This window comes from Caretta caretta, chromosome 5 (assembly GCF_965140235.1).
Source record: "Caretta caretta isolate rCarCar2 chromosome 5, rCarCar1.hap1, whole genome shotgun sequence".
NCBI classification, from domain to species: domain Eukaryota; kingdom Metazoa; phylum Chordata; order Testudines; family Cheloniidae; genus Caretta; species Caretta caretta.
Genome location: NC_134210.1, coordinates 12749226 through 12768932, shown reverse-complemented (window position 1 = coordinate 12768932; position 19707 = coordinate 12749226). Strand labels below are relative to the sequence as shown.

The window sequence follows — 19707 nt, the reverse complement described above, 5'->3', positions numbered from 1 at the left end:
GTTCTTGTAAAGTGCTGGAAATGGCCCACCTTGATTATCACTTCAAAAGGCCCCCCTCACCCCCCCCCCCGGCTCTCCTGCTGGTAATAGCTCACCTGTATGGTAACACCCATTGTTTCATGTTTTCTGTGTATATAAAATCTCCCCATTGTATTTTCCACTGCATGCATCCGATGAAGTGAGCTGTAGCTCACGAAAGCTTATGCTCAAATAAATTTGTTAGTCTCTAAGCTGCCACAAGTACTCCTGTTCTTTTTAGGGATACAGACTAACACGGCTGCTACTCTGAAACCATTTTTTGTTACTGTTTCTCTCCCTCTCTGTGTTGAAACTTGCAAGCTGCTACTTGTGTTAGTACATGCTAAGACAGAGAGAGACTCAAAGCGATACTTTGTAACAACAGAAACAGCACACAGACACTCCCCACCCTTTCATTGTATTTATCTCGCTTTGTTAACAATTGTGATTAAAATAGAGATAGAGGATGTATGTGGATGGATGCTTGGTGTAGATAATAATAGATGAATGATCAGGGAGGTGCCAGCCTAAGAATGCAGTGTCCATCAGCTGAAGAATGCGCAGAGTGGAGACAACTGGATGACCCCCGGAGGGGAGACTGGAGTCCACCCAACAGCCTCAAGGATGGGAGATCCAAAGAACAAGATAACATCTGGCGGCATGGAGCACTCAGGAACGTGCCATCTGCTGATTGATTCAGCAACAGCATAATGAAGCAATTCCCATAGACTGGCATAGGAATAAATTCCTATAAAAATGGACTCTAGAAACTGAGAACTTTGAGTCTGGTTCTCCAGGAGCATCGGATGCACATCTGTCAAAGACTCGGCTCCACCCTCATGCCCAAGTTACCTGGCCAGTAACTTGGCATGAGCAACCTCTAGGCTGGTAACTATAACAAATTTGCAGAACCTGTGTGTGTGTATGAATGACTGTGTGAATGAATGTGAAACTGAATGAAATGTTATAGCTATAACTGACTGCCTACTATGATTCTTTCTATACTCACAATAAATTTGACATTTTGTCTTATCCCCTTTAATAAGATCCTGCTGCTTTCTATTTTATTGGTATAACACTGGTTAAAACAGGCTGGTAGATTTATAGGATGACTTAAAAAAAAAGTTCTGAAGGTGTAGGACCAGGTACTCAGTGGGATAAACTGCATACCTGCCAGCATGCTCACTGCTGACCCAACTGCAGTGTATACGCAGACGAGCGGTGATGCTATGAACACAGTGAGCAGAAAAATGCCACCACTCCAGGGACTGTCACTACCAAACACCTGACCGATTCCCACCGGAATGGATTTTAGCAACTGCAAAATCAAATACAAAAAATGACATGCCAGAGTTAATGACAGGGTTGTAACCACAGGGGATGTAGCATGATATTTTATTAGATCTAGTTGGAAATCTTCTGAGAGTAGATTGTCTGCTGGAAAATGCTGTTCTCCAAAAATGAAAATTTCCCCTAGGAATATGTCAATTTCAATGAAATTTCATTTTGGAAAAAATTGAGAGTGGGTAGGGGGAACAAGCATTCTGATAAGATTGAAACTTTCCCTTTATTGGAATGGAATGTTTTAATTTTTGTTTTGAAACGACTTTTTGGTTTTAAATTTTATTTTATGTTACATTATAAATGGATTTTTTTAAATGTCCTTTCGTAGGGAATTTCAATTTTTTTCTGGTTTTGTTCCAATTTTGGGAGTGATTCAGTGCTGCGGCACAGTAATAAAGAAGTCTGTCACACTGACCATCCTCTACACCTGTTCTGTGGATAAATATTAGACATCAGTTTGCTTTGCTACCAGTTTGGCACTTTCCTTGGCACCAGCCAAATCCATTCCAATTCCCTTTTATGTAGTTCTGTGCTCCATGTTTTGGGATTATGCAGAATTTAATACCCTTCTTTCCCAGAGACTATGTGCAATGGAGTGGAATGATTCTGCCTTTAGTGGACCTTACCAGTGGCACTTCGATTTCAGACCAGGTGATGTTCAGCACTGATGTTACAGGCTGAATGAGAGTGATAGGGAAGAAGAGGTTATAGTATCCAGTGGCAGCCAAGTAAAGAGACATGGCAATATTGAAAGGCAGGGTGAGAACAGGAAGATCCCATTTACTAAAGACTGAGCCTAAAGCACCGGAAAGAACGGGGCTGAAAAGAGAAGAACAAGATCTTTCAGACAGCAGTAATAAATTCTACATACCAGTGAGGGTGGTGGAAAACATCTTCACCTGAAACTGGCTGAACCCAAAAGGAGAACAATCTCTTCGTAGATTTATCTCCGTCCATCTCTTGTGATGGCATCTGTTACCTATGGGTTGCTTTCTGCGTCCTCCTTTTATCTTTAGGGTTTACAATGATTAGGGTGAACACAAACAGTCTTCCCTGTACTTATAAGTGACTGGTATTGCAGGGGGTCACTTACACCAATCGAGTCAGCCTCTAGCAGTAAGCAAAACAGCAGAAAGTATGGTACTTTGGCACAGATCCTTAAACATATTTAGGCATCTAAGTCCCAATGGGATGTAGATGCCTAAATACCTTTGAGAATTTGGCCCTTATCCCCAAATTAACTAGCTATAATGTCCATTCATTTTCTACAAGCATACTGGGATGATCTTGCTTCTGCTGAAGTCAATGGGAGTTGTGTCATTGACTTCATCGGGAATAGCACTGAATCCACAAATGTAAGCTTGTGCAAACAAAGAGAGATGGACCCAAGCTGTAAAGTTCAGATCCAGAACTTGCCCCTACTTCTGGGTCATTCAGATCCAGGGTTTGGGTGTGGCTAATGGCTGGATCCTTGGTCAGTTACATTCCATTAATATAAGAGCAAGAAGTCTAATGGTAATAATTTCAATGTCACCTAGTTAACTATTCACTGTTGAACAATCCTCTCAAGAAAGGAAAGTGCTGATCATATTGTGAAGATCTGTAAAATCTACTGGATGTGGCATCTACGCACCACTTACTTTCGAGAAATCCAGTGGGCCACCCAAGCTCTACTAAGGGCCAAGCTCTACTAAGCCCACAATACCTAGTGAAACCCCACAGAGGACATATGATTATATACTGAACATCTTCACAAGCTACTGTAAGTGGAGTCATATTTTGACATCTTACGTGGGAAGATTTTAGATTGCGGGAGGACCTAAGAAGAGTCTTACTGCCTTTCATGTTCACCTCCGGAGAAAGTGAACTGAAAAAGAGCGCAAACATGGCTGAAGTTTAAAAAAGCAAACAAGCATTAGCAGAAATATTTAGCTTTATTTGTCCAGCTGTAAATACAGTTTTGTTTCAAGTTGTACTAATTAAAAATGCAAGTAAGATACAGTAGATAACTGATGGGTCAGTAAAAGAAAAAAAGTCAATCTAAGAATATAAAATATTTAGGATTGCACATTAAAAAAAAATGAAGAGCAACTTACCATGCCATGGATGTAACAACTACAGGCAGTAGAAGCCACCAATAATAGTCTCCTTTGTCAGAAAACACAGCCATGAGATATCCCAATAAGGTCCCATTATAGCCATGGAGTCCTGTTTCTATGGCTGATCTGTGGGAGACAGATGAGTCTTTATGTTCACTTAAAAATGTATTAGAAGACCCTGATTATGCTGTCCAGATAATAACATCCGTTCAAGCCCCCACGAAAGAGTGTGTGAACTGTAAGGTAATTTATGGAAGTTCTGTGTCTGAAGAAGTGGAAAGCAATGATCAATGTGGTGAGTCTGACAGGTAAACAGCTGGGGCTTGTAGCAAAACCTTGATCTAACCATGGCTTGCTTGCAATTGTCCATGTCTGGAGGTCCTTCTAACAGAGAATATCTACAGCAACAAAACCCAAGACCTACCTAAGTGTTTCCACAAAAATAAATTGAAAAATGCCAATGGAAACTGGTGGTAACTGGGTTCCCTAATGCAGTAGGAATTACAGTCCAGCTGGAATGTTCCAAGCAGACTGTAAAAAGGAAACCAACAGCATAAACAGAGAAGAAAAAATCAGGTTTTAAAAGTTATTTCTATTTTTATAATCAGTGGTGTGAAACAACAAAACAAGTAAACATTTTTTTTAAAAAGTGTCATTTTTTAGCTGGAAATCACAGAGTAGAAGCTCTGTGATTTGCATTTTAGTCCATATCTATTCTTTATTGCAGTTTCTTTGAGCTAACACTCTGTTGGCTGCTTAGCACTGTCAAAGAATGTTCGTGCCAAAGTAATCATAGTTCAAAGGTGAATTTGGTCAGCACCAAGAACAACCCACAAGAGATAAACATACCTGTCCTGACTCAGAATAAGTGCTGCTAAAGTTGAGACAGATGTTCCTAAAGAGCTTGTGAGCGCCCACCAGGGATTCTGGACCAGGAATCCAGCAATAATGATAAACCCACTGAGAGGGTTATTGACACACATCACCTGGGATGTCCCCCCAGTCAATAAATTGAAACCCTAGAGGTTTATTGGAAAGAGGAAAGATCATCAGAATGAAGAGGTAGATGGATATTCTTATTTTATTTGTATCACCATAGCATAGATTCGGAGGCCAGAAGTGAAATTTAAGGCCAGAAGTGACCATTAAAACCGTGGTTCTCAACCAGGGGTACATGTACCCCTGGGGGTATGCAGAGGTCTTCCATTGGGTACATCAATTCATCTAGATATTTGCCTAGTTTTACAACAAGCTACATAAAAAGCACTAGTGAAGTCAGTACAAACTAAAATTTCATACAGATAATGGCTTGTTTATACTGCTCTATATACTGAAACGTAAGTACAATATTTATAGTCCAATTGATTAATTTTTATAATTACATGGTACAAATGAGAAAGGAAGCAATTTTTCAGTAACAGTGTGCTGGGACACTTTTGTGTCTGATTTTGTAAGCAAGTCGTTTTTAAGTGAGGTGGAACTTGGGGGTACGCAAGACAAATCAGATTCTTGAAAGGGGTCCAGTAGTCTGGAAAGGTTGAGAGCCACTGCATTAGAGCATCTAGTCTGACATCCTTTCACAGACTTTTAGATTTCATCCAGTTACCCCTCTGTACTGAGCTCAACATGTTTCACTCAAGCATCTTCCAGAAAGGCATCCAGTCTTGACTTAAGGACATCAAGAGATGGAGAGGCCGTCATTCCCTTGGCAAGTTGTTCCAATGGCTAATCATCCTCACTGTTAAAAACCTGCATCTCATTTCTAATTTGAATTTGTCTGGCTTCTGCTTCCAGCTTTTGGTTCTTGTTTTGCCCTTCTCTGTTAGTTGAAAGAGCTCTTAAGAGCACAGTATTTTCTCCCTATGAAGGACACCATCAGCAAGTATCAGAGGAACAGCCGTGTTAGTCTGTATTCGCAAAAAGAAAAGGAGGACTTGTGGCACCTTAGAGACTAACCAAGTTATTTGAGCATGAGCTTTCGTGAGCTACAGCTCACTTCATCGGATGCGTACCGTGGAAACTGCAGCAGACTTTATATACACACAGAGAATATGAAACAATACCTCCTCCCACCCCACTGTCCTGCTGGTAATAGCTTATCTAAAGTGATCATCAGGTTGGGCCATTTCCAGCACAAATCCAGGTTTTCTCACCCTCCACCCCACACAAATTCACTCTCCTGCTGGTAATAGCCCATCCAAAGTGACAACTCTCTACACAATGTGCATGATAATCAAGTTGGGCCATTTCCTGCACAAATCCAGGTTCTCTCACCCCCTCACCCCCCTCCAAAAAACACACACATAAACTAACTATCCTGCTGGTAATAGCTGGTAATCAGCAAGTAGCCTCTCATTCTTTTTTGATAAGCTAAACAGATGGCTCTCTTCAATTCCCTCACTGTAAGGAATTTTCTTTGGCCCTCTTAGCATCTAGGCATCGAGTCAGGATTGGGACCACGCTATTCGAGGTGCTGTACACACATCTACGGGTTAAGTCTCTAGGGACAACAAACCCAATGAAAAGATGATCCCTGCCCCAAAGAGCTTACAAGCTAAGTAAATGATGCAAACAATCCTGGGATTCTGCTTTTTTTCAAATGCCCTAAGCAATTACAGTAGAACTGGGACAATGTATCAGCCAGACTGGAAAAGCCATCTCAGATTTATCACATTCTAGGACAACTGTTAGATTTGGCATGGGAAAAGCTAACTGCTCCAGAATGTACTTGGCAGAGTTCCCTATTATAAAGCACACTGGGATATACTTGTACAAACTGGCTTATTTTGTGATGCCCCAAAAGTTGCATAGCAGATGGTGGTGAGAGTCTTACTCATCCATTTACACTTTTGCAATGAAAAAAGGAAGGAAATGTATCAGGGTGGTCTACACTACAGAGTTAGGTCGACAAAAGGCAGCTTACGTCGACCTAACTCTGTAGGCGTCTATACTAAAATGTAGCTACCATCGATGTGACTTGCCCACTACACTGACTTAATAACTTCACCTCCATGAGAGGCATAGCCTTAAGTCGATGTAGTTAGGTCGACACAGGGTCAGTGTAGACACTGCGTTGCTTACATCAACTGTTGCTGCCTTTCAGAAACCGTCCCACAATGCCCCACACTGGCAGTTAAATCAGTGCAAGGGCCCCTGGTGAGGATTCGCACCGCTGACACAAGGCGCGTTGCATGGACATGTACAACCAATTCAATTACTGCGGTGGCTGTACATCGACGTAACTTAGGTCACCTGAATTTTGTCGTGTAGACTTGCTAGATGCTCAGATGCTAGAGGCATGTAAGACCCAAAGAGCCAACACAGGCACACGTGCAGTGACAGTCACAGATCCTCAGAAGCTGTATAAGATTCATGGAGGGTCTACCTCTCTGGGCTATGATATGGGAGGCTACCATGCTCAATTACCATGACTGTGTGTGTATGCAAATCAGTTATCTGTCTGCACAAATGGACAGGTCTGTGTTTTAAGGGGAGCAGTCACAGACATGGCAACACCAACTAGGCATGCACTTGCATGGGTGATCTTGTGCACTCAAACTGCATGCTTGATTGTTGGCAAATCGGGCCACTTAGGACCCCATAATACCATCATTATTCAGGCTGAGGAGTATGAAAATATGCAAGTCAAACTGCAGATGCTAACAGGACTACTCAACTTGAGCAAGAGCAGCAGGAAAGGACCTTAGTGTAGGTCTAGCACTAGATTGTGCTTCTGGCTATTGTGACTGTGCAGGGCTGTAGGAAGGGGTAAAGATTGTCCTCTCCCATGCCTTTCACAGCCCACAGGGGCTGCCCCAAAACGCATTACATTTGTGCTCCAGATGCTTCTCCTTGGGAGTAACTGGGCAGAGAGGGGCAGGGAGTAGGTGCAGCCATGACTCTGTCCCCTAGACACACTGGCCAGTGGAGGTGGCTCCCACTGAAGGCAGAAAAGGGTGTTGCAAGTTATTCTCCCCTGTAAGTCTCAATTCTAGGACTCTTTCAGATGCAAAGGCTGCTAGTGCTCCCCCTAGAGACTTGCGCCAACATATCTCCCCATATTAAGAGCATGCTACATGTATGATCAAGCCAATAAGAAGATACCAATTACCACTCCACAACTCTGGAATGACAATGGTTGTGTTTGCCCATGCATATATGTTCGATGTAATATACACATTCATAGATACTATGTGAATGGTATTAATATAACATACTTTACATATATGGGTATTGGAAGGTTACATTAATTAAATGCATTATGCTCTTTCCACAATTTCTGTTCACCCATGTCAAACAGCCCACAGAAGTTTGCAAAGCTGAAGTCAGTTTTGACTTTAGAAAATAGGAAACTTGTCAAAGTAAAGATTCATGAATACTTTGTACCAAGCACAATTAGGGAGCCCTGTTATGGCTCATCAACATTTGGAATATACCATTCAAATGAGGGATGGGAAAGTATAGGGAGGTACCAAGCTGGCAAAACTAGTGGGTTAAACTTAAAGTTCAAGTGATGTGTAAAGAGGTTGGTAACTTGTAAAGCCATACTATAAATACTACTAGCTGAAACGCGTATCTTTGAAGCACACTTTCTGAACATGCCGTGAAAATTTGCTACCTGGCAGGAGGTTATGTATATCTCCTTTTCATATTATACTGTTTTGTCTTTAGACAGTAAATTTGGCACTTATTTGGTCTCTTGAACATTTTTAAGAATGAACCACAAGTGTAGGCAAACAATTGGCCACACTGTTTAGTCAATACTTGTGACTGGTAATTGCTTTACCTTTAGATCCATCTCCAGACATGTTTGTTCCTCCCATGATATAGGACACAGCTCTGCCGATGCTTTTCACGCCTGTTGTCCCTCCGTTCTGATTGTTAGTGCTTTTCTCTTCAGTGATTTTGGTTTCAGGAGCCATATTGCCCTTCAGATCCTTCTTCAGGAAAGGAGAGAATGTTACTACAGTTCTCCAAAGGCAAGCTGTTTTGTTTTCAAAGCCACTGATATTTTTTAAATTTATTTAAATTTATTTTTAAATATTATTACGGCAGGAGTCATCAGGGGGTGCTGACATATAGAGTCGTGCACGTTCTTTTTCTTAGCGTGTGAGCAAGTTTTGGCTTATGAAACTACTGTGGTAGTTTCAGGTTATGCAAGGTTAGGTTTAGAGGCATCTTCAGGAGAGGGGCAGCTGTGTGAGCAACAAGAGAGTTTGCTCTCTGTGACTGGAGTCAATCCTTGAGACAGAGTTGCTTGCTGGGGACCAGACATTGGTGCTGGGCTGAGATTCCTGGAGGAAGGGATTGCCCTGCATGCTGTTTGACCATCTCATTTTAGGAGTGGTATGTATATTACACTTTGGCTGTGTCTACACTATGAGCTAGGGCTGTGATTCCCACCTCAGGCATGTAAGCAGTAGTGTAGCCGCGGTAGCAGGGGAAGCTTACCTGTGTAGTCCAGGCGGGTTTGTACTTGGCATGGCTAAGCTATGGTGCTGCTGTGCATGATGACACGGGTATACTATTATTTATACTTGAGCAAGTGTAACCCACACACTCCTGGGGGTGGGGTTCTGTCCCGTTTAGTGGCACCGAAACCACTTAGAGAGACAGATTAATGAGTTTGCTCTACAGCCTTAGCTAAGAGTCAGCTGGCTTTTCACTCACGCTGTAGAGGCTCATGCAATAAGCTCCAGAGATCCCCGGTTCGATCCTGCCTGCCGATGCCTGGGGTCTGTTGGTTTACACGAGCACAAGTATGTTTATGTGAGCTGGGCATCACACCCCTAGCTCATAGTGTAGACGTAGCCTGAGACTATATTCGGGCCCCACTTCACTGATTTCTGCTCCACTGGGAAGCTGGCCTGCAAGTCATAGAATCATAGAATATCAGGGTTGAAAGGGACCTCAGGAGGTCATCTAGTCCAACCCCCTGCTCAAAGCAGGACCAATCCCCAATTTTTGCCCCAGATCCCTAAGTGGCCTCCTCAAGGATTGAACTCACAACCCTGGGTTTAGCAGGCCAATGCTCAAACCACTGAGCTATCCCTCCCCCGAGTCCCTGGACAGCTGCTACTGCTTGGCAGAGGGATGACACTGATGTCCAAATGGGGTACAAATGTCAGAAGAAAAGGTACCAATACAATGTAAAACTTTGAAATGACTGAGTAACAAAGCTCAGTGTAACTCAGGGCTTTGTGAAATTGAAAAGTGTTGTTTTAAGCAAAAATGTTTGCAGTTTCTTTTTAGATTTCATGCCTACATGAAATCTAAATCTTTTAAACTGAAACCCCACCAATAATTCTGCACTAATTTTACTTGGATTTAATAAGCGGAAAAGCAATAGCTCCAGTACTTACAGCTGATTCATTCTCCTGTTGGTGGTGTGGAGGGGAAAACTGATCCTCATTTTGTCTATCCGGATGTTCAACTTTTCCAAACACTGTAGGTACAGAAGAAATAGATTTGCTCACTGCACCTCAAAGTCCTCCCTCTCATGGTGGATGTGCATTGGCTGCACACCTTCTGAGTCACTCAGGATGGCTGTGCATTGTTGCTTGTTAAACCTCTGGCATATCCCACAATAGCATTTCAATTATAACTTTCCTTCAGGATGGTTGTTGTAAAATATTTCTCTTTCCAGGGAGGATAGCACTGATCTTTAACTTTTAAATCACCTTTGCACCTAAATAGCAGAGGGTATCTCTAGGATCATTTACATCTTTAGAGCTGGTCAACTTTCTTTCAGAAAGCTTTCAGTTTGGTTGAAACTTTCTAGTTTTTCAGTGAAAAAATCAGAGCGAAAAAGTGAAAAATAGCTTTGCTCTGGTTTCAGTAAAAAGTTTTGGATTTTAAAAACTGAAAATATTTAGCAAAACCCTTTTTTCCCCAGGTTTTGAACACAGAAAACATTGGGGGGGGGGGGGGTTGGTTTAAAGGTTGCTTCAAAAGATTGATTTTTTTGTTGGAAAATTAAAAAGGAAATGATTTTAAAAACTTTTCCCATGAAAATAATTAGCAATTTCTGACCAGCTCTATAAATCTTATATGTATTTTTAAGGGCTTCCCAGCTAATTTTTTCTGGACTTACAAAATGAGCTGATATCAGCAGCCATTCTGGCTGAGCAAAGAATGTATGTTCAGCCTCCATAGTTGATATGGCTGATTTATTAACAGATGTCACCACAGTTAAGGGTTCCGTTCACATTAAACTGAAATCTTTTCTGCCTGTGTCTGGGGGTCTATGCTGATGAAGATTAAAGATCTAATGACATATTTCAAAACAGTAGGTGATAATCTTGGTATCCGGGCCAACTTTCTCATGATATTTTCTGACATCCAAGTCTGGGTGTGATAGCTAGGCACCGAAGAGCTCCCATATTTATACATTAACTGGACTTGGAGGCTGGAACTGGGGCTACGGGTTTCTTAAAGTTCTCCTCTCCTCAATGCCCCATGTTAGGCCACATATTCAAAATGGCAGCCTATATTTTTATGTTTGCATTATCCATCTGCCACTCGATTGTGGGCACAATTTGCAGCTGCAACTGAATTGTGGTCACAAATCTGAATACTTGTGCCTCTGCCTCGGGGTCTGAATCAGGTGTTCATGTTTGCAGTCCATCTCAGCTGCACAAAATGAGGGTGCTATGTTCAGAAGCACAAATTTTGCCCACCAAAGAGGGAGGCCAGGCCTCATCCCTCTGAAAAGCTACCCCATTACCTCTGTAAGTGAAGAAAGTGGATCTCAGTGCTATTATGGGGGTAGGAGCCCCATAAAAGTACCTGAGACATGGGAGTATCCATGGCATTGTAGCCATATCAGGAGGTGAGAGAATCAAAATGGGATTTTCCTTCCAGGTTGCAGACATCTCTCTGCATTAGGTGCGTCTCTGTAATTTAGTAGAGATGAATCATCTGAGTTCATCTCTCCAAAAGCTCATACAAAAAGCCACAGGTACTTGAGAATCTTGATGGTCCAGTGGGAACATCTTGATGGGAGAAGCTTCTACTTCCTCCCCACTGCACCTATACCCTTTCATATCAGTGTATGAAAATCTCTCAGGGGTAAGATTACTATGGACCAACCCTGTCAATAGGATGTGGTTTTGGAATTCCAGCTGCAGCAACATGTGTATTGCTTCATCTGTATCGCTGCAAGAGACCCCCTGTGAACTCCAAAGTTAATAACAGCTGAGTAGGCTGCGGGTCCCCTGTTTAAACTCTTTTCTTTTGTCTAAATTGAAACAATCCTCCTTGTTTGTGATGGGACCTTTAATAGTAAACAAAGCCCACCCCCAAAATGAGGATACTTTTGTTATCCTGACCATTACAGAACATTAGAAAGCTGAAGAGGAGGAAGGTAGCAGGGCAAATGAATTTGCAGAGCAATCTGGAAACACCTAATTTCAAAGGCATCTGGATGAGGACCAAGGACCAAGAGTTTCAAGCAATTAGTGGCTTTAGGTGCCGAACCTGAGACACAAGGTGAGTGATGTAAATATTATTATTAATTACCTCACCCACTTTTCCCCCTCTAATATCCTGGGACCAATACGGTGACAAAACAACTTGATATGTTCAGAAGGTGCTGAGCACCTGGCCCTTGAAAATATCTTCAACTGAGCATTCAATAACTCACCCAAATTTGCTATTCCCTCTTGGCATGCAAGGTGATCCTGGTTACTATGGATTTCTTCATTGTTCAGACAGCCCAGGCTCCCACTTGCATAGAGAAGTACGGTTTTAACAGAATTGATAGGAAAAAGGTCTAGCAAAACTCAATTCCTTTTATGAACCCCCCTCAAAAATATGAAAATATCTGGGTTACACTTGCAAAATCTCAAGCTCTGCTATCAGGGCTGCCCAGGACCATGTGAGAGAGGAAAGACAGGAAGGGATTGAACAGAACCTTTACTTCTCCTTCGCACAGGCCAGTGTGTAGACTGCTGTTCGAATTGAAACAAGTTCCTCTGCTTTGTCTGGATATCTCCTTGGCACTCATCGGCTTCCAATGCAATTAAATGTTCAACCATAATGCCATCTGATGGGCAAGAAAAGAAAGCAACATGAGAAGGTAAATGCCTGCTGGGACTGTCTAATGCTGAGGGAAAGGCACAGAGGGAAAACTAAATCAAACTGCATTAACTTCTTACAGAAAGTGGCATTTTAAAAAAGGTGAACAGAAGGTACAAGTGTAGGGAAACCCTTAGAGTGTGAGGCAATGAGAGGAAGCAAGCAAGAATAACATGCAACGAACAATCAGGCAGAAGAGAGGTGTGGTCTTGTGGTTGGAGTGGAGTTTCAGTCCCATCTCCTGCACTCAGTCCCTCATTAGCCTTGTGGGGAAGTCACTGACCTCACTGACTCAGTTCTCATTTTCTGCAGAATGGGTGTCTGAGTCCCTCTCTCCTAGAGGTGTGATGAGGATTGACTAGTTAATGCTTGTCAAGTGCTTTGAGAATGGGAAGAGCCAGATACAATTCCAATCCAGTTCAATTCAATGATGCTTTGTTGAGATGACAAGCTGTGCAAGTGTGTCCAAAGTGCAAGGGAAAAGAGAGGCCCCTCAGGTGTCTCAGGGGCAGGTCGAGTCATGCCCAGGGGAGGGTTACACTCCATAGGCATGTACACATACTCCAGGGGCTGGCTGTTATGCATCCCCTGTGTGTAAACCAAGGGGTATATTTCCAAGGGTACAAGACTTTCAGTGGAAGTCAGGCACCTAAGTGCCACTTAAGCTGGAAACCTACCCTTGATTTTCAAAGCATCTCTGTCTGCAGCACTAAATTGAGATGATCCCTTCTCTCTGCTCCTGGGTGGAAGAACACAATTCCATTGTAATGCACTCCTCTGCCAGTTTGACTGAGACTGGCTTTTCCCTCAGTCTGCAAAAGGATTCGTCCCCCTTTCACCTATGGTTCGGCCTTTAGTCCAGCCCATTTTGTCAGACTCTTGCCTTGCACCCCTCTACCCCCAACAGCTTCTTCATCACTTTCCCTATTGTAGTTGTCCCTCTGTGCTGGCATCCCTGGATGGCCTGAGCCTATATTAGTTCACGCCTGAAGGAAGCATGAGCTCATCCTGTCTTAGAAACTCCTGAGGCAAGAATCACCTTCTCTTTAGCTTCTGAAACCTGGAACTTCCTCCTTGTAGCTCTTTCCCACGTCATCTCTCCATCGCCTTTCAAACCTCAGCTGAAGACCGGTTTCTTTCCTCCTTTGCCTAGAGCTCTTAACTTCCCTCTTGGTTTGCTGGTGCTTTATTTTAAATGTTCACAGCTGCATTTTTCACCTGGGGCAAAGCACCTTGGGATACAAGGCTCTTCAGGAGACAGGTGCGTTGCGTTGGTGGTGGGCGATCATGGGGAGACCTGGGGGAGCAATAGTAGCATGTGTTTATATATGAAGACATTAATGACTGCTAATCAGCACATCATCCCAGAGATGTGCTCTTTATAGAAGATCATACACTTACCTCTCATCATAGCCAAACAAGCTCTACTAAAATAGGTGTTCATTAAATTCTCCTACTCCTCTAATCAGGTAATTCCTCTTAGCGATTCTGGTGGTGTCCTTTGTCTTTAAGGCAATTATCTGGGATTTTCTTCTCAAGAGGCTTATTTGCTTTCCTCAGACCTCTTTCCTTCTCAGTAGGCTCTTTTATTATTCTCTCTTCTTTTCACCTTTTAATGAGTGATTCTTGCACTGCTCTGGGTAGGAAGCTTTGTATGTGACAAATGATAACATTCTGTTTCTCTTCTCATTCTGAGTAACCTTTTAGTGTCATCGGCATACCGTGTAGTCTATGTGTGTGTGTGTGTGTGTGTATATGAGTTCTAGATTGGGATCCCACTACGTAGCTGGAGGCAAGGGAATTTGCCGAAAAAGGCTGAATCCAAACATCATTGGCCATATCCAGCCTTGGTGAAATTCCATTGACTTTATGGAGACTGGCCTCCTTTCACCGCAGGACTGAATTCTCCAGTTCTCAGGTGGCTTTGCTGATAGTAGCCATCATGCTATATTCTACATGGATACAACTTCCCTGGCAGGTCAGTCTTCTTACTGAACCAGCTAGCCTGCCATTGGATGGCGACCCAGAACACTTCAGGGCACAGGAGTCTTGGAAAGAATCACAAATGTTCTGCTGGGTTGGAGTCACAGAGAGGGAGATGCCACTGGTTTATTAAGTGAATCTCGTACAGAGTTCACTCTGATAAGTGAGGTTTGTGCTCTTCAGTGCTGCTATCAAATATGTGCCTGTCATACTGTACAGACCTAGAAATTCTGGTCATTTTTGGTTTCCTCCATGCATAAGGGAATCTTGCAAGGCACTGAGCTGAGAGCACTCTGAGCCTTTCAGGAGATGCCCAACACCCTGCTGTTAGAAAGCTCTCCTTTACTACATAATTTTCCAGTGCTGTAGATTTCAGTTTAAACACTGGAAACTAACAGCTTTCATAGACATATAAATACATCTCTCAATTTAAGTGCTTGAATAATGTCCAAATCCTGGAAATCATCAACTTTCCTGACTGTTAAAGAGGACTGCTGTCACCTCTATGTAACCTCTGGTGCATCTCTTACTTGTCAATCTCTTTCTAACGTTGTATGCAGTGTTGTTGCAGCCGTGTTGGTCCCAGGATATTAGAGAGACAAGGTGGGTGAGGTAATATCTTTTATTGGGCCAACTTTCAGGCTTACACAGAGCTCTTCTCTCACCAATGGAAGTTGGTCTAATAAAATATATTAACTCACCCACCTAGTTTCTCTAATATCCTGCGACTAACCCAGCTACAACAATACTGCATTCTGCTCTTTGGCAGTTGAATGTCTCTGACAAACATGTGGATAATACTTGGGTCAAAAGGCCCTTAGCCAAGAGTTTGAAAGCCCTGGCTCCACAAATCACGTTATACAGGTGATTATTCCATGGACTTCAACAAGATGACACACATTTCTTTAAAGTTACTTACAACTTTGCAGAACTGTGGATGAAATCACCAAATATGCTTTTTCCTTTTTTGGAGAAATGCTTCCCTGCTTGCAGCTCTATCTAGCCCAGGATCTCATCAGAGCTCAGCCGCTAGGCAGGGCTGTCAGGATTTCACAAGGGAGACTTCTAAGGCAAACTCAGTTTTCTGCAGGATGTGGCTGGGACATTGTGTGGAGTTGTTCACGACTGGGAGTGCCAGCCTCAGGGCAGACTGTCCAGAAGCAGGACAGAGACCCCAAGCTGGTTGTGTGTTCTGTAATTAGATTTCACCAGCCCAGTAACAAGTGTGAACTCCTAAAGCACTAGAACAGTCTTACCATGAAGAATGAGGAGGACTTGTGGCACCTTAGAGACTAACAAATTTATTTGAGCATAAGCTTTTGTGGGCTAAAACCCACTTCACTGGATGCATGCAGTGGAAAATACAGTAGGAAGATATATATATACACACACACACACAGACAACATGAAAAAATGGGTGTTGCCATACCAACTCTAACGAGACTCATCAATTAAGGTGGGCTATTATCAGCAGGAGAAAAAAAAACTTTTGTAGTGATACTCAGGATGGCCCATTTCAAACAGTTGACAAGAAGGTGTGAGTAACAGTAGGGGGAAAATTAGCATGGGGAAATAGTTTTTAGTTTGTGTAATGACTCATCCACTCCCAGTCTTTATTCAAGCCTAATTTAATGGTGTCCAGTTTGCAAATTAATTCCAGTTCTGCAGTTTCTCGTTGGAGTCTGGTTTTGAAGTTTTTTTGTTGAATAATTGCGACTTTTAGGTCTGTAATTGAGTGTCCAGGGAGGCTGAAGTGTTCTCCAACTGGTTTTTGAATGTTATAATTCTTGACGTCTGATTTGTGTCCATTTATTCTTTTGCATAGAGAATGTCTGGTTAGGCCAATGTGCATGGCAAAGGGGCATTGCTGGCACATGATGGCATATATCACATTGGTAGATGTGCAGGTGAACAAGCCTCTGATAGTGTGGCTGATGTGATTAGGTCCTATGATGTTGTCCCTTGAATGGATATGTGGATACAGTTGGCAACGGGCTTTGTTGCAAGGATAGGTTCCTGGGTTAGTGTTTTTGTTGTGTGGTTGCTGGTGAGTATTTGCTTCAGGTTGGGGGGTTCTCTGTAAGTGAGGACTTGCCTGTCTCCCAAGATCTGAGAGAGTGAGGGATCGTCCTTCAGGATAGGTTGTAGATCCTTGATGATGCGCGGGAGAGGTTTTAATTGGGGGCTGAAGGTGACGGATAGTGGCGTTCTGTTACTTTCTTTGTTGGGCCTGTCCTGTAGTAGGTGACTTCTGGGTAGTCTTCTGGCTCTGTCAATCTGTTTCTTCACTTCAGCAGGTGGGTATTGTAGTTGTAAGAACGCTTGACAGAGATCTTGTAGGTGTTTGTCTCTGTCTGAGAGGTTGGAGCAAATGCGGTTGTATCGTAGAGCTTGGCTGTAGACAATGGATCGTGTGGTGTGGTCTGGATGAAAGCTGGAGGCATGTAGGTAAGTATAGCGGTCAGCAGGTTTCCAGTATAGGGTGGTGTTTATGTGACCATCGCTTATTAGCATCGTAGTGTCCAGGAAGTGGATCTCTTGTGTGGACTGGTCCAGGCTTAGGTTGATAGTGGGATGGAAATTGTTGAAATCGTGGTGGAATTCCTCAAGGGTTTCTTTTCCATGGGTCCAGATGATGAAGATGTCATCAATGTAGCGCAAGTAGAGTAGGGGTGTTAGGGGACGAGAGCTGAGGAATTGTTGTTCTAAGTCAGCCATAAAAATGTTGGCATACTGTGGGCCATGGAGTCACAGACAGTCCCCTTGGCATTTCAGTCTATTTTGCCACCCAGGCAAGGGGGACTTAGTGATAGTTGGATTCCATGCACCAAAGATCACAAAATATTCAGGTTGCTCACAGTCCCAACAGATCAGTCACTTATCCAGCATCAATTTGTACCTTAGTTCTCACACCAAAGACAGCTCTTGTAGCCAATCTAAGGTTTTATTTCCTTCTTCCAGAATTCAAGAAGATGGGAAAAGCCCTTTTGCATGTAGCCTCTTCCTGGTGTGAGGGGGCAATTAATATTATTTGCATTGAGATATCCCACAATAGCCCATTTAGTTTTGATAGGCCCTCTGGATGGACAGGAGATGATCCCTGCTGACTGGGTTCACAGTTTCACAGCAAACTTTTTACAGTTATAAAGCCAAACTTAAATATTACCTTATAGCTCATGATAAAGATATTATAAAGGAGATTAATGCCTGCAGCAACTTACAAGCATTTCAAAAAGTCTAAACACTAAACACATTGTTACCAGTCCAATACTCATCCGAACCATACTAACACAGGGGTGAAACAGACTAGTTTCCTGCAGTGATTTAGTCAGTGCTCGGCTGAGGCCTACAGCCGTGGCAAGAGCAGGCACCAGGTCCGTCAGCGTCACAGTGGCACTCTGCCAGCTGAGTTGGTACTGAACCAGCTCAGTATTAGTACTGTGCTGTGGAGGTTCTGCCTTGCAGGTGAGACATAAACGAGAAGTCTGGACTTTTACAAACGTTAAAGAGCCCGTGCAATTATTGCCATGTGAACCCTTGTGTGCTGGCTAAGTTTTCAGTTTGAGTAATTACGAGGGGATATGAGCTAGGGGGAATGTCATGTCAGTGGGAGGCATGTCAGGTTGTGTCTGCTCCACTATGTCTCAGTTCTTCTTTGGCCAAGTATGGCAGAAGAGTTTTGATTAACACTGTCAGAAACCTTCTGGGATTTTTCTTCTTTTGCCTTGTCTTCAAGGATGTTTGGAGATGTACGAGATCATCTCATTCTCTGCTTCTTCATTTCACTTAAGCCTTATGTTCCTTCAGTTTTTAGGTGAAGCTTTATCTTGTAGGATCTGATTTTAGTACTTAAGCCCGCTTGGGTCTATGTTTATGCTTGGCACAAAGGCTTTTTTAGACAATAGAGGGCAAACCTTGTGCAAAATGCTGCCGTTCTGTTTTGGTAGAGTTCTTGACAAGAGCTGGGAGGGGAATGGTTTTCCTATCCTGTGAACATTTTCAGGATAATGACAATTGTCCCTTCATGAATCAGAACAAAAAGTCGAAATCTCAAAATTTCATTAACTGAAAATCCCTCCCCACTCCCAAATATTTTTGGTCACGTGAAACATTTTTTCATAATTTCAAAACATTTTAATTTTGACCGTTAAAATTTTTTTTTTTACTACGATCAGTGTGCATTTTGAAATAAAGAGTCACTTTGAACCAGAACATTGGAATTCTTTACAATGTTGAAACAAAACATTCTGACAGTTTCAGAACTTTACTTCTCAAAATTTTTGAGTTGAAAAAAATGTATCGAAACAGACCCCTTTTCTGCAATAAGTTTTGGTTCTGATTAATTGGCTTTTTCCGACAAAAAATGTTGTGTTGAAAAATTCCCGACCAGTTCTCTTCTCCACTCATTTTGCACTCACGTAAATAACCACCCTAAGGGGCAATGCAACAGAGAGCCAGGCCCAGAGAATGTCCCACAACTGGCATTAAGTCCAGCGCTTCATCTGGATAAATAGGTAAGATGGACACATACTTTTGTGTTTTTCGTTGGGGATTGTTATTTTTCTGTTTGTATGATTGAGAAGATGGTGTTAATGGCCAACACAATTATAAGTAAGCCATTTCCCTAGTCTGATGATAGAGGGAAAATATGAATATCTTAATTGCAATGTAAAATAAGGAAAAGACAGCAGACTACAGAGAAAGATGATGAATTCAATAAGTATTTTAACAATTTATACTATGGATTTAATTATGGGATTTGAGGGCTTAGACAAGATTTATGTGATGCCAAAAGAGTAAATCAGTCAGTCTTTCTGTTGCATTACTAACATACTACTTCTTGATTTTAACCACTGATCATTACAAGGTTCTTCTCACAGTATTATTGTTATATTATGGCAGCATCCAAAAATCCTAGTCTGGTTTGGGTCCTTCTTGTGCTACCATGCAAATGTAAAATACAAGTCAACTCCTACAATATTATTATTATTATTAATAATAATAATTTGTTTCAAATTAGTATCATATACATCTGTAAGACACCCATTATGTTACCTGAATGCATTTTATGAAGCTTAGATCATGAACAAACATTTCCTCCAAAATATGATATATATATAAACTCAGCCCTCATAGAACAACACATAGTTGTTGAAGACATGAATTGCTGACATGTGTGTGTGTT

General features: G+C 42.3%; 1 protein-coding gene and 1 non-coding gene across 10 annotated transcripts in view; one reads left to right on the top strand and one right to left on the bottom strand.

The window, feature by feature from the left end:
- Nucleotides 1-19707, top strand: part of LOC125636878 (uncharacterized) — a 234487-nt gene that overhangs the window by 13799 nt on the left and 200981 nt on the right. For 7 of the 9 annotated variants that reach the window (XR_012668360.1, XR_007356749.2, XR_007356750.2 and 4 more), the window contains exons 3-4: nt 11800-11951; nt 12397-12540. The gene's annotated coding sequence lies outside the window, so the exon portion shown is untranslated. Of the gene's footprint in view, nt 1; nt 7204-11799; nt 11952-12396; nt 12541-19707 lie in introns of those variants that run through there. The other 2 variants (XR_012668361.1, XR_007356751.2) reach the window with 2 other exon arrangements.
- LOC125636880 (uncharacterized) lies at nt 7216-13641 on the bottom strand. The gene is made up of 4 exons (XR_012668362.1): nt 13579-13641; nt 12376-12507; nt 9824-9906; nt 7216-8401 (listed from the first exon to the last, which is right to left on the bottom strand). It is a non-coding gene; the product is annotated as an uncharacterized LOC125636880 (transcript).